Here is a 9,296-nt window from a genome sequence, read left to right on the forward strand (position 1 = left end):
ATGGTTCTTTTCGCAGTCAGGAAAAATACACTGTGTGCATACAATCAGCAAGCAACCTCGGCATCATAAACCGAGGGAGGGCTCATTAAAAATGCTGGAATGGGTATGGCTGGGGAACTCCAAGATCATGAGTACATGTTTTATTATGGGAAATTATTAAATTGAATTAAATAAATCTCATCACTTGTGGCACTAGAAAGCTGCAGGATTGTTGTTAAAACACAACTGAATTACTCATGTCCTTCAGGGAGGGACCAGCTATCCCTGCCAAGTCTAGCTTACATGTGACTCCCATCCCAAGCTACATGGTTGACTCAATGACCTCAAGGCAATGGTTAGTCAATAAATCCTGCTTTGCCAGGGTTTCACATAAGGGTAAATTAAAAACTGAACTAAAGAAGTTGAGGCATCGACATGAACTAAAGGAGAGGGGTGAAACGCACCACAATGAACTGAAAAGGGGAGGAGAATGGTTTATGAGCTGAAGTAGCAGGAGATGTATGTCAATATCAGTTGGGGGTGGGGAGTATGAGAGCGTGGGTGGGAGCTGTAGGAGATTAAAGAGAGTGAATACCGCTGTTAGTTGGATGAAGCTGGTTGAAAGATTGAAAATGCCTCTGCGAACGGAGGAGAGTGACTTTAAGTCATAGTGTTGCAGCACAGGAAAAGGCCCATCGTGTTTGTGCCGTCCATCAAGTACCTATCTCCTCTAATCCCGTTTTCCAGCACTTGGTCCGTAGCCTTATATGCTATGGCTTTTCAAGTGCTAATCTAAATAGCTCTTAAATGTTGAGAGGGTTCCTGCCTTTACCCGCTTTTCAGGCAGTGTTCCAGATCCCCCCCCCCCCCCCCCCCCCCCTCCTCAAATTCCCTCTGAACCTCTTGTCCATTACCTGAAATCTATGTCCTTAACTAGGGGAAAAATGTCTTCCTATCTTCCTTATCCATCTCCTTCATCATTTTGTACACCTCAATCAGCTCCCCCCTCAGCCTTCTCTGCTCTATGGAGAACAATCTCACTGTAACCAGCCACTCTTCATACCTGAAACGCCCCAACCCAAGCAGCATCCTGGTCAACTTCCTCTACACACTCTCGAGTGCAATCACATCCTTCCGATATGTGTCGACCAGAACGGCACACTGTACTCTAGCTGTGGCTTAGCGAGTGTTTTACAACTCCATCTTAACCTCCTGCCCTTATTTTTTATGCCTTGGCTAATAAAGGCAAGTTATCCCATATGATTTTGCCTCCTCATCTAAATGTGCTGCTGCCTTCAGGGAACTATAGACGTGAAGTGATAATCTAATTGGCATTTGCAAGTTTGCTTTTGGCCTCTTATGTTTGCCTGTCCACATCAGCCAGAAGTAGTAGCTTCAACGAATGGAATGTTTTTAGTAATTGGTTTTGGATTTGTTTATTGTCGCGTGTACTGTACCAAGGTACAGTGAAAAGTATTTTTCTGCGAGCAGCTCAATAGATCATTAAGTAACAGATTATTAAGGGGGAAAGTGTTTTTAAAAAGCCTATCAGTGACTTCTGTGGCAATCAGACAATCTTCAGCATAGAGAAAGGATGGAGCCAGCTAAAAGCAAAAAGATTAAAGTCTGAACGAGGGTTTATATCCAATTATGAGCTCAAAATGAGGCCCTCTGTTCTCCACACAGATACTTTGTGTCTAGCTTTTTTTTTTCTATTTTTGTTTCAGATCCATTTTGTTAGAGTTGAGAAGTAATACAGGGCTGATCATGCTACTGGTGGTATTCTATAGGCCTCCAAATAGAGAGAGAAGGAGCAATACAACATGGAAATCACAGATATATGTGCAAGAACAATAGAGTGTCGATATTGCGGCACCTCAATTACTCAATTGGGATAATGTTTGAGTAAAGTATAAGGGGGAGGATAATCTCAGAAATGTGTTTAGGAAAACTTTTTTGACCAGTTTGCCCTCGGTCCAACGAGGAGACATTGTTGCATCTGGTGTTGGGAAATGAGATGGTCTGAGTGGACCACGTATTTGTGGGGAACACTTGGCTAAGAGTGATAATTGTATGACGTTTAGATTAGAGATGAATCAATATAATATTATGAGCCAGGGTTTAGAAAACCCCAAAGTGTATCATGGAGTTCACCTGACCCACAACTTTTAATAGATTGTGGTATGGGGAGCACACGGCTCACTCTACAGGTATGGTACAGCAGAAAATGGACCAGTGGGTTTTTAAAACAAAACAATGTTTATTCTATGAACTCAAGTTAACATTTATAAAACAAACAGTGAACATCTTAGCAACCATTAATTCAAATACCCCCCCCCCCCCAAAGAATACAACACTAAGGAATCTGTATGCTGTTCTTTTAACATCCAAAAGACTTAACAAACCTCCAAACAGGAGCACATTAGGGTTTACATTCAAGACTGAAAATATTTATAATTCTTCTGAATTCACCAAATGATCCATAGATAGTCTTTGGATGGCAGAGATCACAGCAGCGGCTCACTTTTAACTTCAGATTCAGCTCACTGAAAAACATAGACACACCCAAGCTTTCCCAAACTGAAACTAAAAAAGCAGAAGTAGAGCTCAGCTCCACCCACACTCTGACATCACTGCAGTAACATTAGCAGTTCCAGTTCTTAAAGGTACATTTCTTAAACACCCATTTCTTAAAGGGTACTCTCACATGACAATAATGTAGAAGTTCTAAATTAGAATAGGTCTAACCTCAATGGGATGAGAGGAAATCTAGCCAGGGAAGTGGAACCAACACTGACAGAAAACAGCTGAATGGAACAAGGGATGATGTTAAGGATCTTTCAGTCGAGGATATGTACAGTCCAACTAGAGAGAAAGGCAAGAGAAAAAAAGCCAGGGCTTCTGGGCTGACCATAACGATTATACATATGGTGAAACAAAAAAAGAAGGGTGTATGAATGCATCAGGTGAATTATGCAAGTTAGTACTAGGCAAACATTACATAGGTTGAAAGGGAGAATGAAGAGGAAATACATCTGGCCAAAAACAAGAAGAGGAAATGGAACCAGCAGGTGGTCTGAAACTGTAGCTGCCTTGTTTGTTAAGGTTGCCTGGGGGGGGTGGGGGGGAGGACGGGCTGCGCGCGAGAGGTGCGGGCAGAGGGAGGGAACATTTGCCTAGAGTGGATTGTGTTGTAAATAATTTAAAAATTAGTAGGGGTAAATGTCTGTATGGAAAAACTCTTTCAATAAAAATTATTTAAAAAAAAAAGAGAATGGAAGCCAACATTAAAGCTAACCCCCAAATCTTCCACTGACTTGTTAATGAAACACAGGGAGTAAGAGGTGGATTGAGACCTATTAGGGACAAAGAGGGTGATGATACATGTTTAGAACCACACAACAGAACTAGCATACTTTTTAAAAATATTTGCACTTCATAGTACATAGAACATACAGTGCAGAAGGAGGCCATTCGGCCCATCGAGTCTACACCGACCCACTTAAGCCCTCACTTCCACCCTATCCCCATAACCCACTAGCCCCATCTAACCTTTTAGGAGCCTAAGGGCAATCCACCTAACCTGCACATCTTTGGACTGTGGGAGGAAACCGGAGCACCCGGAGGAAACCCACACAGACACGGGCAGAATGTGCAGACTCCGCACAGACAGTGACCCATCGGGGAATCAAACCTGGGACCCTGTGCTGTGAAGCCACAGTGCTATCCACGTGTGCTACTGTGCTGCCCAAACAGAAAAACATCATCAAAGGGCTTGACCGGGATTTGAACCTCTCGCAAATTTTGACACCGAGACACCCAAAGCGAGAATCATACCTCTAGACCAACGAGCCCCTTCATATCAAAACTTTGCAGAACAGTATAGAAACAGTAATAATTTTTTAAAAATTAATTTAGAGTAGCCAATTCTTTATTTTTCTAATTAAGGGGCAATTTAGCGTGGCAAATCCACCTAACCTGCACATCTTTGGGTTGTGGGGGTGAAACCCACGCAAACACGGGGAGAATGTGCAAAACTCCACACGGACAGTGACCCAGAGCCGGGATCGAACCTGGGTTCTCTGCTCGTGAGGCAGCAGTGCTAACCACTGTGCCACTATGCTGCCCACTAGAAACTATAACAATAATCATAATAATAACACCAACACAAGCTCCCACTGCATCTGTGCCACTAGTCCAAATACTCTCATTTCCCTACATTATTTACATTAGCATGTATCATACAGTTTTTTGAAGTCTTTTTGGGATTCTTAATGTTTAGTGATAAGAATTATACACAACCTTTCAAATTACAATTATTGCCAGGACTCTCTACATCGTTTATAATTACATTTGTTTTGTTGAAGTGGTTGGGTGGGGGGGGAATGCGGGGCTGGGAGGAAGAGTCCTGTTCTCTCCTTGAGTTCTCAAGGAAGGTTAGTAGGTCCGGCTTCCCGGTTTGGCATGTGTGTGAGGGATCCGTGTCTCCTCTTGAGAATGGCCTTCCTCCCCGTTCCTTTTCTGCTATACGCGAACTCTCTTTCAATGGCAGTGCTCCCTGCCCGCCCCCTCCTATCCCTGTACCCCCTTTCCTTTCCTATCTTCTCCCCTACCCCCGTCCAGTTGGTTGCTGGTTGCAAACAGGTCTGCAAAGAGATTTGTGAACTTCTTCCAGATGTCGTAGAATCTCTCCCCCTTATCTCCCCCTTATTAAGAATTTTATTTTTTCTAGTTTCAGGAACTCGGCCAGGTCTGAGCGCCATTCTGAGGCCCTGGGTGGCGCTGCAAACTTCCAGCCGAGCAGACGTCTCTGCCTGACGATCAGGCCAGGGTGAAGGCTAGCGTGCCCCCTGCCCTGTCCAGAGCTCTGGATCTCTGACACCCCAAAGACGCTCACAGATAGGCCCGGCTCCATCTCGATTCTCACAACCCTGGTCATGGCCTTGAAAAAGCCGTCCAGAACTCCGAGTCTGGGCAGGATGTGGTTGGCCAAGCCCCCCCTGACACCGCTCGCACCTATCATCCAAATCAGGGAAGAATCCGTTCATGTGTGTCTTAGTAACGTGCGCTCTGTGCACCACCTTGAGTCTTAGCCCGGCACGAGAGGAGCTGACGAGAGGAGCTGGAGTTGATCCCGTGCAGCGCCTCGATCCAGAGTCCTCCCCCTATCTCCATGCCCAGCTCTTCCTCCCATTTCCGTCTGGTCACGTCCAGTGGATTCCTGACCTTTTCTGAAAGTCGGCTGTAGATGTCATTACATTTGTTTATCATCTTACCAATCCAGCCCTACCATTATATCCAGAAATGTGTCCAGGGAACATTTTTGGCTCCTTAAGGAGAAAGTCGTGCGCTAGGGGTGCTGCGGTGGCCAGTGCTTTGACAGATGTCTCCATGCAGGAGGCCTCCTACATTTGGACCCAGTCTGCCTCTGGTTCACATTGACACCACCTCACCCTCTCTGCATCTGCTGCCCAGTGGTAGAATACGAGGTTCGGTAGGGCAAGGCCTCCCACATGTCATCCTGGCTGTAAGATGGTCTTGCGAATCCTAGGGATATTTCTTTCCCCCCCCCCCCCCCCCCCCCCGGCGCAGACGAAGGCCCTGATTAACTTGTCAACCCCGGTGAAGAAGGATCTGGGGATGAAGATCAGGAGTGATCTGAATACGATCACGATCTGAATAGGCAGCATGTTTATTTAGGGAGTGAGTCCCAGCTTTGCAGGTCCCTCTTCACCTCCCCCTCCAGGCTGGAGGGGTTCCATTTGTGGAGCGTCAGCCAGGTGTAGGCCACTTGGGTCCCCAGGCACCTGAACTTAGTTTGGGTCACTTTAAACGGTGGTTCTTCCAACTCCGTTCCTCCCTCTCAGGGATTCACCAAAAAAACTTCGCTCTTTCCCAGGTTGAGTTTGTAACCTGAGAAGGTACTAAATTCCCTAAGGTGTCCTGTTATCTTTCCATGCTGGATAGGAGGTTCCACACGAAGAAGAGCAGGTCATCTGCATAGAATGATACTCTATGCTCTCTGCTCCTTCTCCGAATTTTCCTCCACCACTCCACCGATTTAAGGGTGATGGCTAGTGGTCCGATAGCCAGTGCGAACAGGAGCAGGGACATCGGGCAGCTGAAAGTATACGGAGCTGCTGGAGTTGTCTATACGCTCATCGTTGGAGCGCTGTACAGGAGCTTCAGCCACGTGGTGAACCCTACTTCAAGCTCAAACTGTGCAAGTACCTCCATGAGGTACCTCCATTCTACTCGATCAAAGGCTTTCTCAGCGTCCAGGCAGACAATCACCTTTGGTGTCCTCTCCCAGATGGGGTCATTATTACATTCAGCAGACGTCTGATGTTTGCTGTTAGCTGTCTGCTGTTGACAAACCTGGTCTGATCTTCCGCAATCACGTCTGGCAGGCAGCTCTCCAGGCTCCTCGCCTGTGCTTTTACTGGGATTTTTGCATCAGTGTTAGAGAGAGATGTGTCTGTATGTTCCATACTCTGTTGGATCTTTGTCCTTTTGGGGATCAATGAGATCGAGTCTTGGGCCAGAATGACCAGCAGGGCCCCCTTAGACAGTGAGTCACTGAACATCACCCGCAAGTGCAGGGCCAGTGCTGCTGCATATTTTTGTTAAAGTCTATGGGGAACCCATCCAGTCCCGGCGCTTTCCCTGACTGCATGGAATTAATGCATTTCACAATTTCGCCAGCTCTAACAGTATTTCCAGCCCTTGTTTCCTGTCCTCTCCTACCATCAGTTTGTCGAGGAACTGAATTTTTGACGAATTCTGCATCATCCCAGTTTGGGGCGTATATATTTACCATGGCTACCAGGGCCCCTTACAGGGTCCCGCTGCCCGTAACTATTCATCCCCCTGGGTCCGTCACTCTGCTCATCACCGTGAATTAAACTGTCCTGTTGAATAGTATGGCCAAGCCCCTTGTCCTGGTGTCAAAGTAGGAATGAAACATTTGTCCCACCCAGCCCTTCCTTACCAGTAATTGGTCTCTCTCTCTTAAGTGTGTCTCCTGTAGCAAGACTGCATCCACCCTCAGATTCTTGAGATGGCCGAGGATTCAGGATTTCTTCACCAGCCTGTTGAGGCCCCTCATGTTCCATGTTACTATCCGGATAGGGGAGGTGCCCCCTCTTCCTGTGGGGTCAACCATACTCACCCTGTGGGATTGGCCCTGTTCATCTGGGCCTGCCTTTGCTCGCAGGCCATTCAAGATGGCTGCCAACTACTTCTTCATTTTCATCATCTCCATGTGTTGTCTGCTGCAAACCAGCGCTCTAACCTGTCCCCTCTCCTCCCGACCCCCCTCCGTTTCTCCCCACGTATCCCCTACCCTTGTGGTTCCCCCGCCTAGTCTCCCTCTCCCCTCTTAGCTTTACTCCTTTCTCTACCTCCCCCAACCCCCCCCCCCCCCCCCCCTTTGCCCTTTGTTCCCCTGAACCTCTGTTTTTCCCTTCCCTCTGTGGCCTCCTCCTTCGCTGTACATCCGTACACCAGCCTGCTCGCTAGTGTAGCGGCTTGCCTAAGTGTCGGATTCCCCTACTTAACCCCCATCTCTATCCCTTCCCGCCCCTCTCCGTGCCTCTGCCTGTAGTCGCCCCTGCCCCTCTTGAATTCTTGCAGCCCGCCTTCTGGCCAATGCCCTCTATTGTTGGTTCCCCAGTCCATTTCCTGGACAAACCTGTTGGCTTCCTCCGGAGTGTCAAAGTAATGTTCTTTAATCTGGAACATGACCCATAGCTTGGTAGGGTAGAGCATGCCAAACCGCACCTTACTTTTGTCTCGTGTGAATTTGGCACCGTTGAATTCTACCCGGAACTTGGCCAGGTCAGCACCAATGTCATGGTACAGGCTGATGGAATGTCCTTCCCCTTGGACCCTGTCATGCTCTTCGCCAACCTCAGGATCTGCACTTTATCCAGGTATCTGTGCTGCCTTACGATTATCGTCCGCGATGATTTCCCCCACCCTGGGCTGCTGCTGAAGTGACCTGTGGCCATGGTCTACTTCTAAGGACTTGCCAAAGCCTTCCTTGCCAACCAGCTTCCCAAGCATCGCTGCTAGGTATTATGAGAGGTTTCTACCCTCCATTCTCTCTGCAGCCCCATGGTTCTCAGGTTTTGCCGACGAGATTGGATCTCTTGGTCGTTGACTTTATCCTTCAACCCATTGTGGATCTTGACCAGTCTTGCCAACTCAGCCTCGAGTCGCGATATCTTATCCCCTTGGTCCATGGCTACTTTTTCGAGAGGTCTTGTGTCGTATTTACCTGGGCCTCCGCTCCATATTGTCCATTACCTCCCTCATGGGGGCCATCACGGCTTCCACTGCCACCTCTACGACTGTCAGGCGGTCTTTTCTCATCTGGTCCCTTTGTCTCTGGAGCTTGGAGGTGATGGAGCACGTCAATTTGTGGGAGCTCTGCGGAGTCGATCCTTACCTGTTCTGTTCCTCCACAGGTGGATCCCTGCTCCAAGGCTGAGGTTTCTCTCCCCTCGTCTTCACTGGCTTTTCAGCTGGGCGACTGATTCTTTCTCATCCTGCTTGGAAATGCGGTCGATGGGGGATTATGAGTACTTTTGGTGTCCGTTTGTTGCGGTTAAAAGGCCATAGTTGAAGCTCTTAGGGAGAGCCACCACTCAGCTCATGGCTGCCACTGGAAGTCAGAACTAGAATACTTAATGAGGCAGCACGGTGTCAAAGTGGCTAGCACTGCTGCCTTACAGTGCCAGGGTTCTGGGTTTGATTCCAGCCTTGGGTGATTGTGTGGAGTTTGCACATTCTCCCCCTTCCTACGTGAGTTTGTCCCAGTGCTTCAGTTTCCTCCCACAGTCCAAAGATGTGCAGGTTAGTTAAATTGGTCATGCTAAATTTCCCCATAGTGTCCAAAGATGCACAGGGCCGAGTAGGGTACACTTTCAGAGAGTGGTGTAGACTCGATGGGCTGAATGGCCTCCTTCTGCACTTTAGGGATTCTATGAGTACAGTGTATGATGTTTACCAAAGAAAAGCATGCTGGAAAATGGAGTTAGAAGTAATGGATGGGATGATAATTGAAGATAAGGATGTATTGGAAGGCTGGTTAGAGAGGATAGGTCGCCTGATCCTGTTGGCTTGTATCCGAGGTTACAAAAAACAGAGCTTGCTATAATCTTCCAATCTTTCCTTGATGCGAGAGTGATGCCAGAAGTTGGAGAATGGCACCCTTATTCAATTAAAGGGTGTATGGATATTCCTTGTAATTACAGGTCAATCAATGGTAGGTAAGGTTTCAAAAAAAAAGTCAACAGGTACGTGGAGAGGTT

General features: G+C 47.5%; 1 protein-coding gene across 2 annotated transcripts in view; it reads left to right on the forward strand.

Annotated features, from left to right (window-relative positions):
• spag6 (sperm associated antigen 6) overlaps positions 1 to 9,296 on the forward strand; it is a 265,208-nt gene that overhangs the window by 236,649 nt on the left and 19,263 nt on the right. The window lies entirely within an intron of this gene.

This window comes from Scyliorhinus canicula, chromosome 5 (assembly GCF_902713615.1).
Source record: "Scyliorhinus canicula chromosome 5, sScyCan1.1, whole genome shotgun sequence".
Taxonomy (NCBI): Eukaryota; Metazoa; Chordata; class Chondrichthyes; order Carcharhiniformes; family Scyliorhinidae; genus Scyliorhinus; species Scyliorhinus canicula.